Source organism: Taudactylus pleione, unplaced genomic scaffold (assembly GCF_031769625.1).
Source record: "Taudactylus pleione unplaced genomic scaffold, aTauple2 ptg000244l, whole genome shotgun sequence".
In the NCBI taxonomy this organism is placed as follows: domain Eukaryota; kingdom Metazoa; phylum Chordata; class Amphibia; order Anura; family Myobatrachidae; genus Taudactylus; species Taudactylus pleione.
The window spans coordinates 7533236-7548212 of NW_028284646.1; the positions used below are offsets into that span (position 1 = coordinate 7533236).

The 14977-nt window shown below is 42.7% G+C and overlaps 1 protein-coding gene across 1 annotated transcript in view; it reads left to right on the forward strand.

The window, feature by feature from the left end:
* Positions 1-14977, forward strand: part of CSMD1 (CUB and Sushi multiple domains 1) — a 1974400-nt gene that overhangs the window by 1783847 nt on the left and 175576 nt on the right. The gene's annotated exons all lie outside the window — the stretch shown is intronic.

The following is a 14977-nucleotide window of genomic DNA, read 5'->3' on the forward strand; positions in this document are numbered from 1 at the left end:
CCTTGTTGCAAGCATTGCATACAGATATATCTGACCGTTCACCAAACTTTTTAGACAGACCTCGTATATACTATATATATATATATATATAGAGAGAGAGAGAGAGAGACAGAGAGAGAGAGTCGTGGGTGTAGACCGACACTCCCTTGGAGAAGGGGTAATAGCTGGGTACCGTCAGTAGCAATTATGCACACAAACGGAGAAAAACTGCAGCACTCCAAAGTAATGATGAACAATGGCTGATGTATTGGCTTTTATTGCCGACGTTTCAGAGCTATATCAGCTTTTTTTTCAAGGCTGCCACATACACTCACAAACAACAATATCGACAAACACATGTACAAACACATCTTACCTTAAATAAGCCGTCTGGGTCACTAAGCTGCAGCAGATCAGGGCAGCGCCGGGCTGCGTGTTGCCATCACGCTGACGTCACCTGCCGGCATCCTGGTTGCCTAGCAACCCGCCCGGCAATGACCTTGTCTCCCAATCTGCTAAGCAGGTCAGCGGGAAACATGATATATGCAATGTTAACTACAATAATAGTGTGAATACTGGCGATCTTGACTTTCTATACTGAGTGATAACAATAAACAACAAAAAGAAGCTGCATGGCTATATAAAAGAAACGGACCAGAACAGGTGGGTAGTCTGTATGACAGCACTAAAACAAAGATCATAACAGGGGACTTGAAAGTGGCACTAACAGAGGACAGGGAAGTTGGTCCTGTGTGAACTGGGGTTGACTATGTTCAAAGGGCAGGGATGGCATAACTGTGGAAGGGATGCTATATATATCGGAGATGCCCATGGACATAAGCCCTGATTCAGACCCGCTCGCTGCTGCAGGCAGCTCGCAGGGTCTGTGGGCATGTTTTTTTTTTTTTCGTGGGCCGCTCGCAAAGCTATGCAAGACCTACCACAGCTTGTGCGAGCAGGCAGGAGGCCGTCGCAATAATCGCGACCATCGGCCTTGCGACAAGAACCTGTGGTAGGGTCTAGGCTACTACAAGGCCGAGTGGACTCCCTGCTCTAATAGAGGAGGAAGTCCACTACTGACATCTCTAGTGATGTCAGTAGGGCCTTTCAAAAATGTTAGGCATTCCTAAGGGAATGCCTGCATTTGTGCAGCCATCCCCCCTCGCCGCTTACCATACGGGGTGAGCTATCACTCACCATCAACAGCCGCCCTGTCTTGTAGCAAGCCCTGCAGCGACTGAGCTGCAGTCGCTGGATGGGGCTCGCGCATGCCGGACGCGTCACATGCGCAGTGGGGCACCATCAAGCCGCTTGCGAGCGCTGGGCACTTGCGAGTGGCTCTGAATGAGCTCCATAGTGTGCAACAAAATGTAAACAACTACCTATAGTGGTCACACGTGGGTCAGTGAGCCATCTGCCAGCTGTAAAAGAAAATGACTACAATCTGACTATAAAGGAACGCGGTTATGGGTCATTATACAAATGTGGAAGTGGGAGAGATTAATCCTGTCTGGACTCATTGTTGAAAACATCCTCAAGACAGGGAAGATTAGCTATTGGTTATGGAGAGAGGGCTACTGTTGGTGGCAAAATATGTGGTCGCATGGGGAAATTAATGCATGATGGTATTCCAATTAATTTTTTCATTCAGGCCACAGGGGTGGATGGAATTAAACTGGTAAATCCATCTAGTCTCCAGTTTAAGCAGTTTGCCATGTGCCTCAAAGACTCTACTGGGTGTCCTTGTTCCAGAAAGTGCCAGGCCACCGGTTGTTCTGAAGTCTTGCAAGTATGGGCCAGTTTAATCGCTGACCTATGCAGAGCCATTCTTTCCCGTACTGTGCGGATGGTTTTGCCCATGTAGTAGTGTCCACAAGGGCATATGATGACATACACCACGTATGTTGATAGACAATTAAGTACGAAACATAGATTGTAATATTTGTCTTCTCCTGTGGACAAGTTAGTATGCTGTTTGTATGGGGTACTTGTATATATGATGACTGCCTCGTCCACCAGGTGCGTGAAGGTTTTGATGGAGGTGTTCGTTGATGGAGGACCAAAGCTGGAATGATGCATGTTTGCCACAAAGGAGTCAATGGGCATGGAGGAGAGTGGTTTACGGTGTCTTGAAAAAATTCTTGAAGGTGTAACTTCCTGGATCACCAGTGATTATAAATTTCCCACATGAGTTCGTTATGGTAATTGGTGGGTATGAATGTAAGCCCCTTGTTGAGTACAGCGGTTCATCAGGAGTTAACATGCAAGATGAGAGGATGAAGATCAGGCTTTCTGTTTTTCCAGGATTGACCTCTTTTGCCTCTGGTTCTGGTGCACCCAGCGGGTGGGCATCCTCTTGCCACCGCATCGCCGGTTGTATATCTGCTGCCCCTAAAGGAACTGCTTGTGGCTCTGGCACTTCATCTGAGTCTCTGATTATGAAGTTGCTGTCACAGTTAGACGTATTGGTGTATTTTGTTTTATTCTCACGGCGTCGTTTCCAACTTGCATTTTATCTTGTTGGACCAAATGAGCCCGTTCGTTGTTCAGCGCCCATTAACCAACGATATACATGGTTCTCCTCGTAATTGTTGGACACCGTAAGCTGTTTACTTTTTTTAAATTAATCAGATCTCTTCTATAGACTTCACACTGGGTCTGCAGTTTATGATACCAATTGTGGCTGTTGTCTTGTTCCAGAAACACTTTATGGGCTGATTCAAATATGTTGATTTCTCCCACATTGTTTTCAATTCTTAGCTTACTAAAACCATCAAATCCATACTGCATTTATTTAATATGCCGATCCACTTACGACAGAAATCTGGGCTGTAACGAGCGATGGTAGGGATGTTACGCACCCTGAAACCTCTGGGAATTATCTGGTCTCTATAATATTTGGACAGTGAGATTCCGTGTAACAAAAAGTCAAATCTCCTGTTTTTTCAATTTCAGTAACTGATGAAACAACTCTTTTAATCCATAGGTTTTTTCCATTTCCAGCCATTGATCTTTAAAAAGGATGCTTTGAATTTAATCCTCAGTATAGCTATGTGTTGCTCCTTTAGTGAGGCAAATACCATTACACCCTGCTGGATCTCCGGAGGTGCCTGAGGGTGGGTGGTGGTGATCCATGGTAAAGGTGATCCCACTGTGTGGACCAGACCAATGTCTTGTTTGTGATACAGCTAGGCAAAGATATGTTGAGGTGCCTTGTCTCGGGAGGAATCCTAAGAATCCAGTAATAGAGTTGTGGGTGTAGACCGGCACTCCCTTAGAGGGGTAATGGCTGGGTGCCCTCAGTAGCAATTATGCACACGAACAGAGAAAACTGTGGCACTCCAAAGTAATGATGTACAATGGCTGATGTATTGGCTTTTATTGCCGATGTTTCAGAGCTATATATTTATATAAATAGTCACTAGTGTACACACTCACTCCATCATATTCATAGTTAGCTGGGGTGCCACATCAATGCCCTATTGCCTAGGGATTAATATAGTGTCCAGAAAGAAGTGCACTCGCCTGTCATTTAACCCATGCCGGGATAAAGCAGTCGGGAAGCTGGCTGTCAGGATCACGTCAGCCGGTTTCCCGATTGCATCCCTAACTGAGAGTGTCAGAAAAAATGGACAGTTGGAGATTTAGATTACTCCCAAATGCTAATTTTCTATGTTTGTGCCCTGAAATATGGCATGCAGCATTGAGCGACAATTCTACCCATCCATGGCAAATTTCAGATTGGAAGCAGTTTTTTAGATTCAGCCTTAATATATATATATATATATATATATATATATATATATATATATATAGTGTCCAGAAAGAAATGCATTCACCAGTCTTGAAGTAAATAATGTCTTCTTTTAATGCAATAAGATCAAACACAGTCAGCCATCGACGTTTTGTCAAGATCCGTGTGAGGATCGAAATGTTGATGGCTTACTGTGCTATATATATTAAGGCTGAATCTAAAAAACTGTTTCCAATCTGAAATTTGCCATGGATGGGTAGATGGGTAGAATTGTCGCTCAATGCTGCATGCCATATTTCAGGGCACAAACATAGAAAATTAGCATTTGGGAGTAATCTAAAGCTCCAACTGTCCATTTTTTCTGACACTCTCAGTTAGGGATGCAATCGGGAAACCGGCTGACGTGATCCCGACAGCCAGCTTCCCGACTGCTTTATCTCGGCATGGGTTAAATGACAGGCGTCTATATCTAGACGCCTGTCATTTTCCCGATGCCGGGAGACAGGTGCCCGGCATCCCGATTGAAGGGATACTGGGCACCGCAAGGTGACTGCCGCGGGTGGGGAGGGTTAGATTTAGGGCATCTCGGGTTAGGGTTAGGCTAGGGGGAGGGAGGGTTAGGGTTAGGCACCCCCGGGGTGGACTTAGGGTTAGGCACCCCCCTGGGGGACTTAGGTTTTGGCAGCGGGGAAGGGAGGGTTAGGGTTAGGCACTTACAGGGGTGATTAGGGTTAAGCACTTGGGGGGCAGGTTAGGGTTAGGCACCAATAAGGTGGGTTGGGGTTAGGGGGGTTAGGTCAGTATATACTTACCTGAGGACAATCAGGATTTGCAGCGCTGTCGGGCTGCCGCTGCAGGGATCTGTCCTTCTGTCGGCCTGCCGCTGCTTTCGGCCGGCGGTATTTCATACCGATTCCCTCAGTTAGGACCACTTTTCTGCTGTTCTCTATGGGGGATTTTTGGGAAGGCATAACTCATGGTAGGGGGAAAATTTAGACTTGTGGTTTGTTTTATTAGGTAGCTATTGTTCCAGGGTAGGCGCTGGTAGATATGTAAAAGATAATCAATAAGTGTTAATATAATAATACTCTGGCTGGGCCTTTTTCAGGGCATCACCACTTAATTCATATAAATACTTTTTCATCACCTTTCTGTTTGTTTGTTTATTATTTATGTAATTGTAATTCTTTCTTATTATATTAACACTTATTGATTATCTTTTACACATCTATACTTTACACTTCACTATCACCTATCTTCCATTTTTTTTTTGTGTGATGCCCTGGGGATGGTCCTTGGCTGGATTCTTTTGGGGTGCCTTGCGCCTCGGACGTGAACGCCTTAATGTTAGGGACGCCGGTATAGAGGATCCTTGATGCTGGCCCGGCGCTTAATCATATATTTGCAAATGTGTGCAACTAATACCTCTGAATTTCTATTATCATGTAGGATTCAAGTATTTTTGATAATATTGCTGCAGTGTGCTGGAGGGAATATTCCTTTTTTCCTCTGGTTCAGTGTAAAACCCGCCATTTACAAGCACCTGTGCTATATCATTAAGCTGATGTGAGCGACCACCATACTTTCTATTTGAAGATGTGCAGCTTCAAGTTGTGCTAATTTTGCTTTCATTGTTTTTATTTCTTTGCTGGACTCTTCTACCACTCGAAGTATAAGGTCCAGCGAATATTTATTCAAAATCATTACCCAGCGTTTACAGAAGGATGATTCAAATATACCAATGGTGGGCATATTGTGCACTCTAAAACCTCTTTGGAATTTTTTTGTTTTATAATAATCGCTGAGATATACTGTATATAGTCTGTTTCTTTTTTAATCGCAACTATTCATGGTATACATCTATTAACGTAGTAGATTCAATTTGATCTGCCAGTTGTTCTTTATATAATATAGCTTCAGTACTGATTTCTGAAAAACTCCATACATCACCCACAGGGAAATTTAAGTGGCTAAACGCAGTCTCTATTTTGTCTCTATTACCTTCAGCCATGATTATTTAACTGATGTACAAAAATTGTTATCATACCGCCAAATATTAACACATTATTTAATGGAGGTAGATAACATTGAAGCAGCAAATCTAACCCTCAGAGATAAAATATATATTGCATATCCCCAGTTAGCAGCATGGCATAGATACAGTATAGTCCAATATTGAATATTAGTCTCAATTGCACATATAAGTTGTAATGCACACTAGTATTGCCAGTTAGCAGAATATCATATAATATATCTCAAATGTATTTAAGCATCAGACAATTCTTGCCACAATGATATGCCCTTTGACTGATTATTTCCATCCACAATCAAACTTGATATTGCACAATTTTTGTTTGTTCATTGTTTATGTGCTTTCTTAAGCAGCTTGTATTAGAAAAGTACAAGTGCAAAGTGCAATAGAAAATACAAAATAAAATCACTGGTATAAAAACCACCAATATTGCCACATGATGAAGATTATAATGTTTTTAGGGGTGCTCGGAAAAAGATATGCAAGTATGCCACATGTGAACTCTATTATAAATATCCTAGTTGCTCCAGCACTACACACACCAGTAATTACCTGCACCAGGTGCCTGCACATAGGATGTGAATTAGCCTCAATATATATGTCTCTTTGTGTATCACTCGCAGTTAGTGGTTAAACAAGCAGACTCTCAGACTAGCATTACTGCACCAAAGTTTCTTTGCCTTTATTCAGCATTGTCATCAGGGATAACACAGAGGCACAATTCTTAGCTTATATACACCATGTGAATGGCTCCCTCCAGCAGCGGGACCTGGCACCCGCCTAGAGGCAACCAATTGATGATGTCATCATGCTCTCTGCTGGTGCTAGTGCCTGGCGGTGACATCATCATCACCATAACAATGTGTATACATACAACAATACTAATATTGCACTGCTATCAGAATATAATACATCACTAATGCTGTCAAAAATATCTATCAACCTAGTTACACAAGTATACATACAATGAAAGAGTACCTTACACATAAGAACAATATTCTATTAAATGCAGTCTATTGGCAATATATTGATCACCAAAGCAATCTGTAAGTAAATCACTGGTAACTAATAATGGTGGTACCCATATCTCCATGTTACCAGTGTATAACAATACACATGATGATAATAAATGTATCCAATTATTCAGGCAAACAATTGTGCTTACAAATGAGCATGTAAAAATATACCTAATAATCATATTGCTATTCTTCCAGTGGCGTACAATAAAAAACAGTTTAGATCAGATGTGGGCAATAAGCGGCCTTCCAGTTGCTGCTAAACTACAATTCCCATGCATTGCAACAGTTTTAGCATGGTCAAATAGTAAAACTGTGGCAAGGCATGCTGGGATGTGTAGTTCTTCAACAGCTGGAGGGCCGCTTATTGCCCTCCCCTAGTGTAGGACAAGGTATTCATTTAAACCCTTTGCTACAAGTGTTTGCAACCTATCATTCCACCTTGACTCATATTGCAGTAAATGTTTTGCTTGCCCTATCTCCTTCTCTGATTGAGCTAGGGATCTGCTCTATCATCCAAAATCTCAGATTTTGTATCTTTAGATTTTGTATCATATATATATATATATATATATATATATATATATATATATAATCTGTAGAGTCTAGCACTATGTTCCAATGAAATTGATATACAGGGCTGTCCTTGTAACACCTAACACAATATATCATTCGGTTATGTATATAACCCATGTTGTATTCCTTATGTATAATGTCACCAAAATATTTTACTGACATAGGGCCTGATTCAGAGCCGTTCGCTATTTGTGGTCGTTCGTTCAAAAACAAGGGGTGGCTATTCAAATGATCCGTTCGCAAATTGCAGTCTGTTCCCACCTCTAAGTCTGAACGAGCGAGCAAAACATACGCTCGTTTATTTGATAATAACGCCCCCTGGCCGCACGCACCATACGTCATGTCCGCTATTTATTAGATTAATCGAGTACATCGTACAGCGTATGAACTGCTCGCTATTCTTGTGGTTGGTGTTTTCAACCGCTATTTTGCGAGCAGTTCTGAGTTAAAAAAAACCAAGTGACATGGTCAATGACGCTGCTGTATTAATTATGCACTCCCTTAAAACGCCCGTTTTGACCTTTAAGCGCGCCTGCGTTCGGATCTCCACTCCCCGTTTTCAAGCACCTTCCCCTGTTACCACCCACATACGCCTCATTCTGTCACTCAAAATAGCAGGCCCTCGCTATATTGCGTACCAACGATTTTCGGCCGCACTGACTGGTTCGCGCATGCGTACTAAAAACCGTACGCATGCGCAGATGTGCGAACATCGCTCGGAACGAGCGTACTGCCGCTAGCGAGTGGCTCTGAATGAGGGCCATAGTTCATAAAGTTCCATACAGTATATCAACATCAATAGTATTGCAGACAACTCACTGCAATTCAATGCCTCAACATTGTTTCCAAAGCAGCATGCTGTCTAAAGGCCCCCAAACATGGTGGGATAAAGCAGCCGATCTGACTGATTAGTATGATTTGGCTGCTATATCGCACCGCGTATGGGCCAGATGTCGGACCAAGTACGCATCCGTGGGGTCGTACATCGAACCCCATGATCTTACTGCAAGTTCAGTTGATCAGGGGATGCAATGTGCGATCCAATGCAGCGCTATGTGGGAGGAGGAGGGGGGAGCCGGCATATCGGGCGGTTGGCCACCCGATTGCACCATGTTTGGGGACTGCCCAATATGTCAGATGTTGGATCCCCCGTCGCATTGCATGGTGCCTATTGCACCGTGTATGGTCAGCTTAAGTATCAGTGATAATCCACATCATAATGTATCCATATGTTTCAAGGAAAAGACAGTCACAGTAAATATACAGTGTAATCAAAGATGTAGCACATTGATATGACTCTGATTTCACCACCTGCTGTGCCAATGTTTTCGGACATCCCAGTGTCTAAGGTAAAACAAAAATAATTATGTACTTCTTTCAGTTTTAACCTTGACAAAATGAAGCTGCTTATACATACGGAGTGCCGTGTGGGTTGGTTGCATAACTATATATATATATATATAACATGCAGATAGGCAGTACACCGAACAATGATATCCACACACGGCTGGATTTAAAGTGTCAACGTTTCTAGATTTCTTTAATACCTCGTCATCAGGATAATAATAAATACAAAACACTCACCTTAAATACCCTCCACCATCACCGCATGCAGCGCCGGCGCCTGGGGAAACAGGAAGTCGCACACTTAGTGATGTCATCCTCATTCACCAGTTGCCAAGGGAACCGCTCTGTGTGTAAACAATATATCGTTCAATCAAGCACATGTTAGCAACAATACAATACACAAAAACAGGAAGCATAGAAAAAAATACAATAATAACATGGCATCAGACCATACATAAATGTACATCTACCAGAAGGACATATTAACAAATGACTTAGCTTGTTACACTTAATTGTAAATCAATCGATCAAGCGAACAAATGTGGCCATAAAGAACTTAAGACATTGGCCCTCATTCAGAGCCACTCACTAGCAGCAGTACGCTCGTTCTGAGCGATGTTCGCACATCTGCGCATGCGTACGGTTTTTAGTATGCATGCGCGAACCAGTCAGTGCGGCCGAAAATCATTTGTACGCAAAATAGCGAGTGCCTGCTATTTTGAGTGACAGAATGAGGCGTATGTGGGTGGTAACAGGGGAAGGTGCTTGAAAACGGGGAGTGGAGATCCGTTTGCAGGCGTGCTTAAAGGTCAAAACGGGCGTTTTATGGGTGTGCATAATTAATATAGTAGCGTCAATGACCACGTCACTTGGTTTTTTTTAACTCAGAACTGCTCGCAAAATAGCGGTTGAAAAAACCAACCACAAGAATAGCGAGCAGTTCATATCCTGTTCGATGTACTCGATTAATCTAATAAATAGCGGACATGACGTATGGTGCGTGCGGCCAGGGGGCGTTATTATCAAATAAACGAGCGTATGTTTTGCTCGCTCGTTCAGACTTAGAGGTGTGAACAGACTGCAATGTGCGAACGGATCATTTGCATAGCCACCCCTTGTTTTTGAATGAACGAACGCAAATAGCGAACGGCTCTGAATGAGGGCCATAGAATGCCCCAACATTCAATACACAGTTCTCACATTTAAGCAAAGCAATATAGCCCCATATTCTCAATGAGGCCACGTGGGGATAAAGGGGGTCATTCAGACCCTGTCGTTAGCGCCGATGTGCTCGGACCAGGTCGATGGCCCCCCACAGAGCATGCGCACGATGGTGCCGGTGCCGTCATGCGCATGCGTGAGACCCGCTATGACCGACAGCGCCGGTCGTAGCAGGTCTCGATCCAAAGGGGGCAAGCTGTCGATGTTGATTGACAGCTCGCCCCATTTGGAAGGCGGGCCGGGGGGGTGGCAGTCCAAACGGGGGCGATCCCATGGGAATGCCTACCATTTGGTGGCGGCCCCACTGACATCACTAGTGATGTCAGTGGAGAGCTTCTGGCTCTGACAGAGCCGAAAGCTCTCTGGGGCTTACGACAAGGGAGACCCTACTCTAGGGTCTCGTCGTAAGCCCCAATAGACCCGATGGTCTTGAACATCGTGACCATCACCTTAGGTGGTCGTAAGGCTGTGGGTGTTAACCCACAGCCTTACCACCGCATAGGAGGACGTCTTGAAAATTCAAGACATCCTCCCCTCATTCAGACCGACCGCATGCTCTGTGCGACCGGCTCTGAATGAGGTCCAAAGTCCCTTGATCACAGATTGATGCAATGCCATCTCCTCGTGTATAGTACGCTCAGTTTTGCACACATAACTCGCAAGAACAGGTTACGAGGTATACTACAAATTTATGAAGACCTACACACTTTTTTTATGAAGACCTACATTTTCTGTCCTATCTGATAGGCAAGGATAGATAGCGCCTGGCCGACAAAAGCAGAGTTCCCGGCAGCGGAAGCCTGACTGCGCTGGAAAACCCGATCGTCGCTAAGGTAAGTATAAACTAACCTAACCCCCTAACCCTAACCCTCCTTAGGGGTGCCTAACCCTAACCTCCTCCCCAAGTGCCTAACCCTAATCCCCCCTCTAAGTGCCTAAGCCTATCCCCCCCTTCCCTGCTGCCTAAACCTAAGTCCCCCCCCTGGGTGCCTTAACCTAACCCTCCCCCCCGCAGCTGTCCACTCATGGCGCCCGGCATCCCTTCGATCGGGATGCCAGGTGCCTGTCTCCCGGCGTCGGGGAACTGACAGGTGCCTAGATATAGACGCCCGGCATTTCACCCTCGCCGGGATATGACAGTCGGGAAGCCGGCTGTCGGTATTAAGGCAGCCGGTTTCCCGATTGTATACTAGATAGATAGATAGATAGGTATCCTGGTAGGTGCATTCAAAACAAACACACCATTCTCGACACTGCAGTATATTCAAAAAAGTGTATTAGACACTAGTCTAATACACTTTTTTGGAATATACTGCAGTGCCGAGCATGGTGTGTTTGTTTTGAATGCACCTACCAGGATACCAATTCTATACACCATGTGCACGCAGTGAGATGCATTAGCTGCAGGAGAGTGCCATATCATTTTGGAACTATGATAGATAGATAGATAGATAGATAGATAGATAGATAGATAGATAGATGTGTTACTAGCATGGATGGTATAGAGTTGTTAGCAAAACTGCCTTACCTACACTGAGGTCATGAGTTTGTTTTCTGGTCATGTACCATGTGTGTATGGTTTGTATGTTCTCCCATGTTTGCATGGATGTTTTCCAGTTTCTTCCACACTCTAAAAACAATTGGATTCAGACAAAAGTGAACATGTGTGCCTCTAGACCAGTGTTTCCCAACTGCAGTTCTCAAGGCACACTAACAGTCCAGGTTAAGTGATGTCCATACTTGAGCACAGATGGTTAAATAAAAATAAGTGCAGTACTAATTAAGACTCATGTGCTCAGGTATGGCTATCCTCAAAACCAGGATTGTTAGTCTGCCTTGAGGAATGTGGTTGGGAACCCGTGCTCTAGACTGTAAGTTCTGATGGAGTAAGTAGTGAAATTAATGACATATATTCTCTGTCAAACACTCTCCAGTGTTGCTATCTAAATAAATGATAGCAATCCATTATTAAGTGTAATGGCATGGGGAAATGGGAGGAGCAGAGCAACTGTGCTACATAGAGCAGCAAAGGTTACCCAGGTTGATTTGTTTACCAGTAATCTATATACTCGTATATAAAATCAAATGTCCTGACTGATGACTGACTGATGACTGACTAATCAATGCCCAGCCCGAGCCCCTGGACCTAGAACCATGAAAATCGGTGAGCATATTCCTTCAATGGCATAGGTACCCATTCAGCAGGGATTTTTTGCAAATTGACTCCTAAGGGGGTGAAAAGGTCTAAAATATATCTCACCCTGAGCAATGTCCTGACTGACTGACTCATTGTTGCTGCAGCACAGTTAAGTATTCAAACACCAACTGTCACCCTAAGTGCTGCTAAACATCACTGGCAGTTGGTGGTGTTCCCTTATTTGAATAGTGAGAGAAAAGAATGTGCTACTATAAAGGTTAGAAATGAATATGTGTTACAACAGCAATGAGAGGGGAATGTGTTACTATAGAGGTGAAAGAGGGTAATGTGTTACTACACAAATAAGAGAGGGGAATGTGCTACTACACAGGTGAGGGAGAGGAATGTGTTACAACACAGGTGAGTTAGAGGAATGTTACAGGTGAGGGAGGGGAATGTCAAATGTGTTACCACAGGGTCAGGGAAGGGAATTTGTTACAACACAGGTGAGGGAAGGGAATGTGTTAGTTCAGGGGTGATGAAGGGAATGTGTTACTACAGAAAGGAAACTGTGTTACTACAGGGGCCAGTGGGGCTAATGTGTTACTAGAGGTGAGGGAGGTGAATGTTTTACTCCAGAGGTGAGGGAGGGCAATAAGTTACTCCAGAGGTGAGGGAGGGAAATAAGTTACTACAGGTGTGAATGTGGGTAATGTGTTACTACAGGTGTGAGGGCGGGATTGTATTTCTACACAGGTGAGGGAAGGGAATGCTGAATGTGTTACAACATGGGTGAGGGAGAGAAATGTGTTACTACAGAGGTGAGTGAGGATAATGTGTTACCACAGAAGTGAAGGAGTGAAATATGTTAGTACTCAGGTGAGGTGGTGTAATGTCTTACTAAAGAAGTGATGCATTACTATAGAGGTGAAGGATTAATGTGTTACCAGAGTGGTGTGTGATGGAAATGGAAACAGTAAAAATCTAAGATTGACCCGGGTGACCCTGGGTACATCAGTTAGAGTGTGTATATATATATATATATATAATTTATATATACTGTATATATACATTTTATATATAGGGCAGTATTCAATTGTTTTAGTGAACTTTATCTCGCATCTAAAGTGACGGGAGATAGCAGGGCGCTATTCAATTGATGCCAATCTTCTCATCGAACGCACCCAAAGAGGTTGGGTTTAGCAGCGTCGGGTCGGGTTTAGCCCAAACGGGTCACTGTTCGTGCTTATCAGCACGCCCCCCACAGGGGTGTGCAAGCTGAAATGCTGTCGCCGGGAGCTGATAGTGCCCGACAGGAGCAACAATTGAAGAGCTCCGTCGGGCGAGAAGGGGGATGATATAATACAATAAAATTTAGATTAAAAAAACTGTGCAAACACTCTGGATTGCTGCCTATAAATAATCAGGGAGGACCCCTCACAATATCCTCAAAATAAATATATAATCCAAAAAAATGATAATTCACAATGGCTCTGATCACAGTCAATGGTAGGGAATTTTAAAAGGCAAGAGTATTCTTACAAATATTAGATGAGTCTTCATTATCCCAAAAAGACACTGAAGTTCTCCAAAGATTATGTATTCTCAAACTCCAGGATTTCTCTCTCAAATATAAAGAAACGAGAGAGACATAGCGTGATATTGTAAAAACAACAGGAAAACTCAGTTTTATTGATAAAAACTCACTCACATTTTAACAATAAATAACAAACATATCACACCATAAGATGTAGTCAGGGGAATATTGCACGACTGGTTACCCTCCCAAGTGGTGAAAGGATTCAGGATCTCCGTCCTCACACTTAGTTCCATGGTTCCAAGGTGCGATAAGATAATTTCTCCCCAAAGGTGATCACCAACAGCTTAACGCGTTTCAGATTGATATCCTTCATCAGAAGGGGGATGAAACAATTGAATTCCGCCCATAGGGTTAATAAAGTTTCATCAATACATTCTTACTAATGTTTCCTCTATTTCTGAATTAATCAGCTAATCATAATAGGAGTTATCTCTATATAGATTTTTTATATACAACATAACAAAGATAAAACAAATGACACACGATTTTTGGCTCCAAACAAATAATTGAATTTCTTTATTATCTCTGTAATATATAATTGAGGCACACATGTTATTAGCAATCCAAAAAGTTTTAACCACATTTTTCCCAATTTTATTTTCCCTGTCCCTGTAATCTGTGTGTGGTCTGCAATGCATGCACTGTGTAGAATAATTGAAGGACTTTTGGATTTTCATTGCCCAATTATATCATGCACATGATACAGGTATAATTCAATCCAAATTATTTTGGACGAATACATAGTAGACTGATTATCACTCAATAAGATCATAAACAATTGAATATTTTGGATTGATTGTTAGTGCTAACAATTTGATATGAAATGATTGGATAAAATGATCAGATTGATGTGTGTGTGACCAATAATATGTAGTGGAGGAAGACAATTAGAATGCAGAAAAGGAATCCATGCCTTCACAAAGAAAAGTATGATAATACTGATGACATTTCACAAAATGTATAATGTAATTAAGAGAGCGGCAATACGAACATAAAGTATAGAAATTAGAAATGTAGAGTGAAAATCCATCAGCTAGCAATTCAGATTTCATTGTATTTATATAAAGAGAGAGAGAGAGAGAGAGTGTGTGTGAGAGAGAGAGAGAGAGAGAGAGAGAGAGAGAGAGAGAGAGAGAGAGAGCATAAATTGGGTTCCCCAAGCACATCTGATGTTGTTTCTCAGTGGTATGGTATATGCACAACTTAGTTTTGCATCTTTACAGTTTGAATAACTAATATATTTTTTACGGTAATCTATTTTTATAGTTGAAAGCAAATAACTCTTGTTCCTTATAAATATTTACATACAGTTTCA